The following is a 13,409-nucleotide window of genomic DNA, read 5'->3' on the forward strand; positions in this document are numbered from 1 at the left end:
CAACCTACGGTGAGAATTTGCCCATCTTGCAGAAGCTGGAGCAACAGTACACTGTGCAGGAAGGTGACTCTGCGTTCACAAGGAGCATCAAGGAGAACATTTGGAAGGATCTCTCCAAACGCTACCAGGTAAGCACAACTACATTTAATCTTACCTTGATGCTTTAGGCCAATTTGTACCACTAGTCTAATGTCATCCTATCCTCCTTTTTGAAATTGAAGGGAACTGACATTCAGAGATTCCTGGAGGAAGCCACCATCTTGGACCCCAGATTTAAATACAAAGTGAAAAGTGATGCAGTCTGGGACAGGATCAGGGAAGCTGCAATAACAGCAAATACAGTGGCAGCAAGAGATGAGGTATTTTAATTTCTGTTTAAATTCTGTTTGTCTTATCATTGCATTTGATTCCATTGTGAGTGAGACCTTCTACGGCTCTGTGTTAAAAGTTATTAATGTGTTTACATCACTTCTCAAGCTCCCAGGGGAAGGAGAGACACAGAGGGAAGGCTGCGAAGATGGGGAGGAGGAAGAAGTAGAGGAACACTATGTAAGTTAACTCATTCATTTGTAATGACCTTTGGATGCTGTTTTGTCATGATTATTGACTTAAATATGTATTTTTTTTTTTTTTTACTTCATGTTCATTTAATTTCAGGCACTGCCACCACCATCAAAAAAGACAGCCTTGGAAGAACTATTCGAGGAGGAGGACAACGAGCTGCAGTCAATCCGTGAATCACAGCCCCGTCTTTCCCTGGCCTCAGAAGGTGGATCAGGAAATCCAGTTCTACAAAAGCCTGCCCTCCATCCCCTGCAGGGATAGCGCCGCACTGTGGTGGTGGAACAAGCAGGATACGCTGCCCTTGCTATCTGGACTGGCTGAAAACTACCTCTGTGTGCAGGCTTCCTCCACCCCATCTGAGAGGGTGTTCTCCACGGCTGGAGACACCATAAGCCCCGAAAGATCCCGTATCCTTCCAGAAAAAGCAGATATGCTCATATTTCTGCAAAAGAACTGTTAATTTTCCCTACTACTACTTGAGTGCACACACACACACACACACACTCACACTCACACTCACACTCACACTCACACTCACACACACACACACACACACACACACACACACACACACACACACACACACACACACACACACACACACACACACACACACACACACACACACACACACTGTGCTTGTGATTACATTGTTCTTGTAATTACATGATTCAGTATTTGTTATTTGTTGTTATTTGTTACATTTTCTTGTACAGAAAAGCAGATATGTTCATCTGCAAAAGAACTGTTAATTTTTTTACACACACACACACACACACACACACACACACACTACTTGAGTGCGCGCACACACACACACACACACACACACACACACACACACACACACACACACACACACACACACACACACACACACACACACACACTTGTTATTAGAGATTAATAAGTAACTGTCACAATAGAATATTTTTCATTAAAACAAAGATAAATGTTACATCAAACTGTTTATTCTCCTTTTTCCCCCAAATTGGAATCGATAAGAGAATCGATAAGGAATTGAATCGTTTCACAGAATCGATAAGGGAATCGGAATCGTAAAAATCTTATCAATTCCCATCCCTACTGGTCGTGGAACGACGGACCAGCTTTTCACTCTCGCAAGGATCCTGGAGGGGGCCTGGGAGTACGCTCATCCGGTCTACATGTGCTTTGTGGATTTGGAGAAGGCGTATGACCGGGTTCCCAGGGAGATACTGTGGGAGGTGCTGCAGGAGTATGGGGTGAGGGGGTCTCCCCTCAGGGCCATCCAATCTCTGTACTCTCAAAGCGAGAGCTGTGTCCGGGTCCTCGGCAGCACGTCGGACCGATTTCCGTGAGCCTCCGCCAGGGCTGCGCTTTGTCACCAATCCTGTTTGTGATATTCATGGACAGGATTTCGAGGCGTAGTCGTGGGGGAGGGGGTCTGCAGTTCGGTGGGCTAAGGATTGCACCACTGCTTTTTGCAGATGATGTGGTCCTAATGGCTTCATCGGTCTGTGACCTTCAGCACTCACTGGATCGGTTCGCGGCCGAGTGTGAAGCGGCTGGGATGAGGATCAGCACCTCCAAATCTGAGGCCATGGTTCTCAGCAGGAAACCGATGGACTGTCCACTCCAGGTAGGGAATGAAGCCTTACCCCAAGTGAAGGAGTTCAAGCATCTCGGGGTCTTGTTCTCGAGTGAGGGAACAATGGAGCGTGAGATGGGCCGGAGAATCGGAGCAGCGGGAGCGGTACTGCAGTCGCTTTACCGCACCATTGTGACGAAAAGAGAGCTGAGCCAGAAGGCAAAGCTCTCTGTCTACCAGGCCATCTTCGTTCCTATCCTCACCTATGGTCATGAAGATGGGTCATGACCGAAAGAACGAGATCGCGGATACAAGCGGCCGAAATGGGATTTCTCCGCAGGGTGGCTGGCATCTCCCTTAGGGATAAGGTGAGAAGTTCAGTCATCCGGGAGGGACTCGGAGTAGAACCGCTGCTCCTTCGCGTTGAAAGGAGCCAGTTGAGGTGGTTCGGGCACCTAGTGAGGATGCCACCTGGGCGCCTCCCTAGGGAGGTGTTCCAGGCACGTCCAGCTGGGAAGAGACCGAGGGGTAGACCTAGGACCAGGTGGAGGGATTATATCTCTTCGCTGGCCTGGGAGCGCCTTGGAATCCCCCAGTCAGAGCTGGTTGATGTGGCCAGGAAAAGGAAAGTTTGGGCTCTCTGCTGGAGCTGTTACCTCCGTGACCCTGACGGAAAAGCGGGAGAAGATGGATGGCTGGATGAACTAAAGTCTGATTTAAGGGTTGATTATATTTACCATCATTAATCCAGATCTGTAAAGTCACTAAAGGTATTAAATAAATGTAGTGGAGTAAAAGTACACCATTTACCTCTGAATTGTAGTGCAGTAGAAGTACAAAGTGCCTCAACATTATACTGAAGTTCAATACTTCCAACCTCTGGGAGTAACTCATTACATGTACTGGGATTATGTAATCAGGATTTAAAAAAAAGTTAAATTATTCCCTTACATAAAAAGGCGTAATCAAATTACTGTTTGTAGTAAAGGATCAGATGTTGTCTCTCCTCTGTCAGCTGTTCTGTTCTGTAGGCTAATACTTTAAGAGTGAATCTATACGCCTACTGCCTGAATCTGCTTTATGGTTTCTCTTTCTTTGGTTCATTTGTTCAGTTTTTAATTCAGCAGGTGAACCTATATGTTCATAAAATAGTGTGTGTGAGTTTAACCGTGTGTATTAAACTAAAATGGAGCATTCTGTCAGCTCAGATTTTATTCCTGCTTTTTAAACTGTAGTATGTGCTCATGTGTTTCAGCGTTAGGCTGCTGCCTGAATATGCTTCATGAAAGGCAGATTTTCCTATAAATCAAATCATTTTTATCATAAATATCCTGGTTTCTTCTTTCCGAAGGTCACATTGTTCTGTTACATAATACACTTTAAACATGTTATTGATATGTCCTTCTTTTGTATTTGTTTGCATTGCATTTGATATGGAGGTAACCCAAAGTAATTTAAAGTAATCAGGTACCTTTTTTATTTTTAGATTCAGATTAGGGTACCTCTGACCAGGTTGCTAGGAATTGTGGCAGCATAAGAAAACCTCAATGTGTGTTTTAAGACATCTTCAGATATATGTCTCTGAAAGTGCATTTAGTTTGCGGTACTCAGTATTGCAAAAAAATAGGGAAATGACAGTAAAATCCCGCTCCAGAAACACTGTCCCATTTTTCTCAGGAGGATAACCCTCACTGTGATTGTTGTTCTTGTTTCTTTTGCGCTCCCATGGCTCTGTTAAGTAATCACTGCTCTGACCACAGGAGGGTGTGTGACACCAATGACAACTCATCCATAATATTGCCTTTGCTCCCTGCTGAGCTGTCAGCTTCAAACCCTGCAAGGTCAATTTCTTAATGAACACCCAGGCTTTAGGTTGTTGAGTTTACCCTTACAGATTCAGACCCCTGCATGCGGGAAAACACTGTCTACCTTTAGCTGTAAAATCTAACAGGGTAGAGTTTAATTAGACATAAATCCCACCCTGCAGCTCCATTATGACACTAGTTAGTTAGCAGGGTTGGGAGGTTTACTTTAAAAACATATTCAGTTGCAATGACTAGTTACCAATACAAATATGTATTCAGTAACCTAATATGAGTATCAAACTATAAAAGTCATGTCATCTGTAATTACTTTTGTATCCTCATTACATAATCCCGTTACATGTACTCGATTACAATCCCAAAGCCTATACGTTAATTTTGATCAATGCATGACTTTGTGTGTTTTCATCAATAAAAATATGTTAAGTTTGATTTGGTATAATGATGCATTTCCGATCACTTAAAAAAGAAAAACTCAGTTATTGACATTAAGTGACATTTATTATACATGTAATGTACTAGAACCACACGATAGTCCACCCTGCACAACATGATCACAACAATATTTTCCAAGAACATGAGTATAGGGCATGCACCGAGGCATAGCTGGGGAGAAGACACAGATTCTACCAGTGAATAATGCAATAATGCAAGCAGGTATGATATACTGTCCACTACCTGACTAACCGATGGATGGTGTGCACTGCAGTGTGTGCTGTGGAGGACTTTAAGTGAAAATAATACACCATATTTTCAGCAACTGTATACATTGAGTCAGCCTTATTTTATCCCCACAATGTAGTCAGCACACGTAACTCCACATGACGCTCATGCAGTTCAAACACTGACTCAAACCTGCAAATGTGAGGCTTTGGTTTGTCACTCTCGAGCACCTTTTCACAGGTAACCCTGACATTATCCCTGACTCAAACTGTTTAGCAGGACATCAAACTGACACATCCCTCCCTGTTTGTGTGTGTTGTTTTTTAACCTAGATCAGATTTGACCATGCCCACTTCCACATGATGAAAGTATCGATGCATGGTCACTGAGTCACCTGCTGGGTTTTCATCCCACGAAACATACATTGGACAGCTCAAGTCACTTTATAGTGCATCTTTTTCAAAGTAGATTTTTAAATATGACTGATGATCACAGTTATACAGAGCTGAGAAAATGTCAATTCATCTTTTTTAATTAATTTGCCATGGATTTCTAAGAAGAATAAAACAAAAAACGATTTGTAACCTAATGCTCTTTTTTTGTGTCACAGTTTATACCTAAGTACAGTATTTGAATACATCATGTACTTTGTTACTTTCCAACACTGTCGGGTTATATTCAATTTTCCGCTTGCCCAAGAGCGCTGTTACGTTTTGCGGCTTGCACTTGCACCGACTGCAACGTTAGCTGCTACAGTGTCTAACGAATGTCTCCGGTGCTTCAGTCCACTCGCACCCCTGTGAAGTTGGGGAGGGGTTGTCGACTGAATATGGTCGTAAAGAGAATCACTTCTCAGAAATGAATTTGGTACAATATTTAAATGTATAACATTTATCAAATTTAGCGCCCCATATTGTTGTTTTTTAGTAGACCTGATATTAGTATTAGTAGTCTCAGTATTATCAGTTCTTTTACGTCAGCTTAACAATTTTCTCAGCACCTGCTTTCACTTCTTAGGAGGGAAGAAAAGAGAAAATGCTGTTTGTCTCCCCATAAACATCCAAGATGTACCAAGGTTGTTAAATTGACTTAACACATGGTGCCACATGTTAGCTAGGTGACATTTGCATGTAGAGGAGGTGAGCAGGTGTCCACAGCTGTGGAGTCGGGGAGTCATAAAATACCTGAAAGAAAAGCTGTCTTAATCCCTGCACCTTTCTCTCTCACACAACGCCCTGAGGGAAGTGTAGCTATCTAGGTTGATGCTGAGATGCAGAGTTATCCTGCCCTGCTTTACTTTAAAACAATGTCAGGATCCAGATTGGACTTCCTGGTCCAGGTGATCCTCTTTTGGGAGCTGTGGATGTTTCAGCAGCTCCTCCGTGCTCTCTCTCCCCGGGGACTGCTGCTCACAGCCCATTTAGTGATTCACTCCAGGAGAGCTGTCACCACCAGGGGAGAGTCACTCCCACTCGGCGGCCCTCATGAATTCACATGAGGCTCCACTGCCTGACTCTGCTTAAGGAACACTGCCTATATTCATCAAAAATACAGCAGTGAAGAGTTTGCCTCAACAAACCTCCAACTCCGGTAACCTCACCAACTCGACAAAAGACTGAATCCATCAGACAGCACTAAGTATCATATTTCCATCACGTTTTCTACTTTGTTCCTTTCCTTTTAGTAATTGACTTTTAGTAATAACGTCATGATGTTGCACCTTCTTCTTCTGCTATGTTTTCCATCTGGACTTATGGAAAGCCCTCATTCATTTTCTCTGGGAATCAACTGCTAACCATTTCATTAAGAATGTAAATGGAAACAAGGATGTATCCCGTGTCAATGTTCTAAGAAATACACAAAAGATTGCGATACATGTAAATGGAAGCCTGGCTACTGTGTGTGGACAGCAGCACTCATGAAAATATTTTAAAGGGTGGCCTGATATTGTCTGTAAAATCTTAAAGAAATCTTGTGTTTACAAGAAATGTATTGGTAAAAAAGTTTTTTTGCATGAAAAAGCACCAACCGACTTAACAAACAAGATCGATAGCAACATTCACGGATAAGAGGCAGTGGGGAGCAGTGTAGGGAACAGAGCCTTGCTCAGGGACACTTTGGTACGCTTGGTCTTTGGGAGTCTTGAACTGGTGAACTTCCGGTACCCAAGCCAAGTCCCTACAGACTTCACTACCACTGCCTATAAAGAAAGTATTGCAGGCTGAAAAAGTGCTAATATCCTTTGTGGCAGCGGGGTGTGGTTAGGGCACCGGCTGCTTGAGTGGTAGGAGTGGCTCAGCCGGAGGCCAGACAGCTGATCGGGATCAGGTAATCAGGCACTGATTAAAGTCATGGTCGTAACCTGGTTCTGGTCTGTTGCAGTAGACTGGGTCCTGAGGGAGCACTGTCTCCACCTCCCATGCCGGACGAGAGCGACGAGCCAGCAAGAAGGTTGTTAACGGGCTGTGCGGAAATAAATATATTTTGTTTCAAAGTACCAGTGGTCCGTCCATCATTGGGAACCCAGGTGTGAGCCCGAATGCTCACATCCTTCAATTTAGGAACATATTCTGGTATGAAATCCCAAAAAATAATTCTATTATGCTTTTTGGGTTCTTCCTTTCCTATAATGAATGTTTTTGTGCATTTAAATGGTCTGCAAAGGCTAAAATCCCTGTGTTCCCTCAAGAGGATAATTCTCTCCCACACACTCCCCCCCCAGCCTGAAACACCTCCATTGGACTCCTTTGTATACCTCCAGAACATAGTGACATCAATAAGTAAGACTTGCGCTTCTATGGGCTAGTTCTCAAACAAATTGTACTAGAGGGGCGGGACATCGCTAGGAGATTGACTAATCACAACAGAGCCGGCCAGCTAACCAATCAGAGCGGACTGGGCTCTGGTTTCAGACAGAGGGTGAAAAGAGGTGCTGCAGCACAGGCAGTATGAACAAATAAAGAGCTTTTTGAACATTAGAGCATGATGTCCCAATAGAGGAACATATACAAATAAGAGCCTGAAAATGAGCAGAATATGTCCTCATTAATACACTCCGGGCACCTTGAGCACCACATCTTCACCAAAGAGATTTTTTAGTGAAACCTATGCTCCAGTGTTAAAGTCTAGCACCTCTTTCAGACTTCCCTGCTGCATTGATTTGTTGTGCTTTCTGCTTATCATAATGGTACACTTCCTGTTTGTTTCCAAAGCAGGTTTTAACCATGACATCTATCTGCAAGAATGATTTTATATTAAACTCTAATAAAACTACATTAATTAAAAAGGTTCACAAGCAATGAAGCCATAATCCATCTGTTTCTATCACTGAATAACAAGGGAATGATTGAATACATTTCACTTAGCTTTTAACTATACATTTCTGTCAGCTCCTTTTTCCATGTTTTCACTGCGTTTTTCTTGAGTTTGATAGAGGCTGAACTTAGTGGTATTTTCTCACATGTTGTCCAACAGGTTGATAGGTTTATTCTGCTTCATTAATCTGAAGATTCCAAGAAGGGTGTGTGTTTAGAACGGAGGAATTAGGCTTTAGTTCTGTTGAGCACATTGCCAAGATGAGAGCAGCTCCTGACATATTTTCCAGAGGATCTCCACTTGACTGGCTCATTAGCCTTCGAGCTGTCCTCTTAACTTGGACACTCGCCCATCCTCCCAATCTGTTAGGCTGTAGCTTTATTTCCCTACAGTGGTTTTGCAGTAGAACAAATATGGGCTAACACTTATTTAAAAAAAAAAAACTACTTTAAGTGGAAAACATATTTTCTGATCAAGGCCTTATTCAGTGTGATGATTTGCACAAACTCTATAAAAAAGGAATCAGATTTAGTAAACCATCATTAACCCGTAGTCTTTGGAAACGTTTAGTAAAAATCATTTTGTGGTGTGTGTTAAAAGTATTATATTGTATATAACACCTCTTGCTAGACTCTCTTTAGTCCCAGAAAATGTTTCTATCAAATATCGTGAATGAAAGCATATCAGGTCAAAGGCCGAACAAAAGAGAGTGAAAGGGTTATAAAACATCCACAAAATACCTGTGTAGGATTATCCAAGTGTCTTATGTACATGTGTGGGCTCAGGGAAATCCAAACACAACCTTTCTTTTCCAAACTATTGTTGAACAAAGCACTTTCTGCTGGTCATCCGGTGAAGGGATTTCATGCATACACCCATAGCAGATTTCTTCCTCCTCTCAACCGGCTTGGGTCAAGAAGAACATGATTCAGGGGGCCAAAAGAGTGGAGGCATGAGAAAGCCTGCAACCAAATAATTTTGCAGGCTTTTTTTGTTACAGAGTGGTTTATCAAATAACTTTGCATGGTGATGAATAACTGTCTAAATATCCTCACTTTTTTTTTTATTGACACTTTTTTGTCTTAAAGGTCTCCTATCATACTATATTTCAGCAATATATTGTGGGGTCATATCTATAAAAAACTTGTCTGAAGTGTTTTGCTCAAAATACCAAACAGATCACCCATTGTAGCATGCCTCATCCCCCTCTATTTCAGCCCTGTTCCTGAAGCACTGATTCTGTAACTGTAGCTTTAAATTGAACTAGCTGCTGCTGGCCACGCCCCTTTGGAGCTTCCGCATGTAAACGGTGAGCTCTACGAAGGGAAGGGTGTCTACAGTTTCTACCAGGAGAAAACTAAACGCTGCGGTGAATAAACACCATTATATGTTCCAAACCACATCAAGCATTATTCCTGAAACAGTATTGAGCTCAAACGTTTCTCTATCGCGGGGTTTACCACTTTTATATACGGCTTCTTTACACATATTCTCTCCAGTACAGAGTTAGCTCTGAGTGTTAGCGATGCTTGCTAATGTAAACGCAGACCATATTACTTCCAGCTTCCAACAGCTGCGGGAGTTGTTTCAGCTCGCTGACTGTGTATTGGGTGTGATAGGTTGGGACGTGTCATGTAGGTGGGACAGAGTTCAATGTAAAGCCAGCCCACATTTTCCTTATTACGTCATAAGGACAGCAAATCTGGATCAGCTCGTTTGTACCCCCGTTTTTAGAGATGTGGGTAAGGAGGAAAAGAGAGGGTTGTATCTTCTGACACTTTCTGAGTCTAGTTAGGGACACATATTTATGTATAAAAGACATCAAAAAGTGCATTTTGCATAATAGGGGACCTTTAAATAATCAGCTCGAAACCACTGTATTGTTCGAACTCAGGTCAACAGCTTATAGACTGTTTCATCAAATCTGTTCCACAACCTGCTTCTCTCGCTACCTGCTGCATCCCCTCCTCCATCCCACCCCTTTTGCCAGCCACAGCGACCTTATCAGCTCACCTTGGCTCCAAGCTGCAGCTCCTCTCCAATCAAGCCAGTATTCAAGCCTCCCCTGCGCACACAAGCACTGGCAATTTGATGGAAACGGTATGTCAGGCAGAGGAATCATGAAAGAATGGCAGCACTAATGGGATTGGAAGACAGAAGAAGAAAACTCTATTCATTGCAGGAAAGGGTGAGAATCAGGAGAAGAATGGGAGAAGAATTGAGAGAGGAAGTGGATTTGAACCTTAGGATAGTGCAACGTTTTTTAAATGGGACACTAAAAATCATGGGAAAACAGCTGACTGTGATATGTGGGGAAGAAGCAATGAAGGCTAGGGGTGACTATAAGGAAAGCTAAAGACATACTGGATTGTGGGACAAATAGATCAGCAAGAGGATGTTCTGTTGGCTATCTCCAAAGAAGTGGAAAAAGGATCAAATGGACACTGCAGGCAATAATTATTACAATAAGATGGCTATAGTGCAACACGGATGCCAGCTGCTGTTAAACGCCTAAGAAGAAGAAGAAACTCACTGCCAGATTTTAGCCCCAATGCAAGACTCTCCAGCACTTTGTCTGGACTGATTTTCTGTTGCAGAACCTGCCTTCCTCTGACCTCCCTCCCTCGTACAATTCACGGTAGACTTACTACCTTTTGTCTCCCACCTTGAAATCTGCTTCTGCATCTGTAGTTCCTGTCTTCCTGTGGCTGCTTGGGGTTTTTCTATCCAATGACGTCAACCAGGGGCGTATCTAGGTTTTCAAGTTTGGGTGGGCTTTTTTAGAAAACATTTTTAATTGAATTGCATGCATCTGGTGCACTTTAAGAGCAAAATTAAGATGCTAGATCTAATAAAACTTTGTGGTCTTGGTAAGGGGAGGGGGCACAACTCTCAACACTAATATGAAAAAATATATCAATCAATCAAAGTAGTAAAAATACCATAACCAATGACAATTAAGTGAAATATTTTTTTATTTGAAAACTTTATTCTTCAAAAAGGACTTAGCCTGGCTACCCCACTGACGTCAACCATGGTTACCAAATCGTCTGCCTGGCCCTGACCTATCCTCTGGATGTCCCATGCTGGTTTGAATGCTTGGACCTATTACCTGTGTTCATTACCTCTCGGCCCTGTACCTGCTGGGATTTGACATTAAACGTCATTTCCAAATACACATGCATCCTGCAGGGTGCATTATACCACTCCGGTGGCAGTAAAGCAGGCGTGTTGCCAAATGGAAAATGTGGGTTGGCGGTTCTGGAGACTGGCCATTTTAAGATATCACAGCTCTGTTGAGGATATGTTTACATGTTTGCTTAAAGTTGACTCCATTTGGTAAAGGGTCATATTCACATACACCTTTCAAATGATTAGACACAATGGTTATTCATGATGTAGGCATCATTTCAGGAGATTTTCGGCATATCTTCCAGATATTTGACATGTTTGCTTTCATGGCATTGTAAGTTTTCTTTTAGAAACTTCATCCTGCATGTAGCCAGATGCCAGTATGATCTTTTCTTTTCTGTATGACCAGCACAAAGTGGGTCAGGTTGTGTAATACAGAGGAAGGAAGTGAGAAACATCATGTCTGCCTGGTCCCCATGTGGCCACAGTGGGATGAAGGGGGGAGGAGGGATGTGTTTTTTGAGGTGACACATGGTCTCAGCCCAGACAGATCAACATCTCCCTGGCCTTCTCGAGTCTTCAGGCAAACAGCTGAGACTTGACTCATTTCTGGACGTCTCCGTTTCTGCTGCCTTCCTTAATGTGGTTTGTGTTTGATCTCAAGTTTGAAGCATGCCTCATTAGAGGAATGGAAGAACTTGTGACCTTGGATTAACAACGCTTCAACTGCATGCCAGGTGCGTTTTGAGTAGGAGGGTGTGATAACTCTTAAAGCCCTTTTTTTCATTCATTCTTGGGATCTTAATGGAGAGTTAAAATTCAATTATGTATTAAAGGTGTTGGTGCTACTTCTTCACTGGACAAATACTGATTAAGTAAAAAGAAAGATGGCAAAAATGTGGCAAAAGTCTCCTCCAAAAGTCAGATTTAAAGCAGTTCTAAAAAAGTTAAATGTGTTCTTGGGAATTCTAATACTTTGAAGCAAATATAGTAACTGATCCATAATAGACAGCCACACAAATGATCTCCTATCAGCATATTTAATACTAAAATTGTTATATGCATCTGCGGCCCAAATACTCATTTGTGCATTGTTTGTTTTTTATCTATATCTTTTACAAAAGTAATCACATTTCTATCATAATTAAAGCATTAGCAAAGTCTCATCAGAAGTTTTTATTGGGTCAACTTTAAAGCCTACAGATGCCAGTCTAATCATATAGAACACCATATGCCTACACTGGAAGCATATGCTTACACAAGAAAAAGTGCATCCATCTATTTTTACTTACGCTCAAGCACACATACAGACTGACACATGCAAACATGATGCACAGCAGGGAGGGGAATAAATCTGCTCGACTTTTTCAGAAGTGTCTGTGGCCTGAGACATGCATCAGGGGCATACAGTCTGGATTTCCAGCGGCGCTGAAGGTCCCAGCAGAAAGCCAGCTGCTCCATCACACACTTCACCTGAGGCCACGCTCATTTAGAAATACTGAACTCCAAACAGCCTCATGGCAGGCCAACATCTCAATCATTGGTGTTTTCACCTCTACCGCCCCGGCTCTGACCTCTGACCATAGACTTCAGTGATTATGGAAGGGATAATGTGCAGCGAGGCAGTTATTAATTATTGCATAGTTCGATAGAAAAAAACAACAACAATGATTTGACTCGCAGTAATGATTTTAAATACCTTTTATTGAATACAAAATTATTGTTTTGCTCCCGCCAAAAAAGAGAGTGTGTTTCACTAAGTAGCAACAGCTGAACTACAAGGAAAATTAAATGGCGGTGCACTGATTGAGTTTTCTGTAACTGCCCAAGTCTGTCCACCGCTTCTGTTCCATTTCGGAGGACTGATAATCTGAGAGGACTGAGATCGTTCTCCTTAGCAGCAGTCTGATAGCAAAAAAATATATATAGACGTCAATCATTACATAATCATGCTGTGCAGCTAAACTTTGTTCACACCCATGGAGTCTTAGCAAATATCAGCCTGGATTCTAGGGAAGTATTAAAGGATATACAAAGTCTATGAAGTGGTAAGGGATAGTGAAGTGGGTTTATATAAAAAAGAGCACTACTTAAATTCCTAATAACAGTCTTAAGACAGATTGTGAGATGATGGGCCCCTGCAGGCCAGACCTAACTGTGTTAACATGATTAACTTTGCTTCTCTTTCAGTGATACTCAATGGATTACTGCATGGGGAGGCTGTTGGTTAAACACTTTACTTCTTACCTTCTAACTAACTGTAAAAAACATATTGTCAAATATATTTCAAAAGCTTATTTGGTTGCCGGACCCGATGTGACAATTCGCTTTGCTCTACCTGC

General features: G+C 42.3%; 1 long non-coding RNA gene across 1 annotated transcript; it reads left to right on the top strand.

Moving 5' to 3' along the window:
- Positions 1-16: 16 nt before the first annotated feature.
- Positions 17-761, top strand: LOC134859069 (uncharacterized). Its single transcript, XR_010165042.1, has 4 exons — positions 17-128; positions 222-359; positions 478-549; positions 658-761. It is a non-coding gene; the product is annotated as an uncharacterized LOC134859069 (long non-coding RNA).
- The last annotated feature ends 12,648 nt before the right edge of the window (positions 762-13,409 follow it).

The sequence above is a fragment of the Eleginops maclovinus genome, chromosome 22, assembly GCF_036324505.1.
Source record: "Eleginops maclovinus isolate JMC-PN-2008 ecotype Puerto Natales chromosome 22, JC_Emac_rtc_rv5, whole genome shotgun sequence".
Lineage (NCBI taxonomy): Eukaryota > Metazoa > Chordata > Actinopteri > Perciformes > Eleginopidae > Eleginops > Eleginops maclovinus.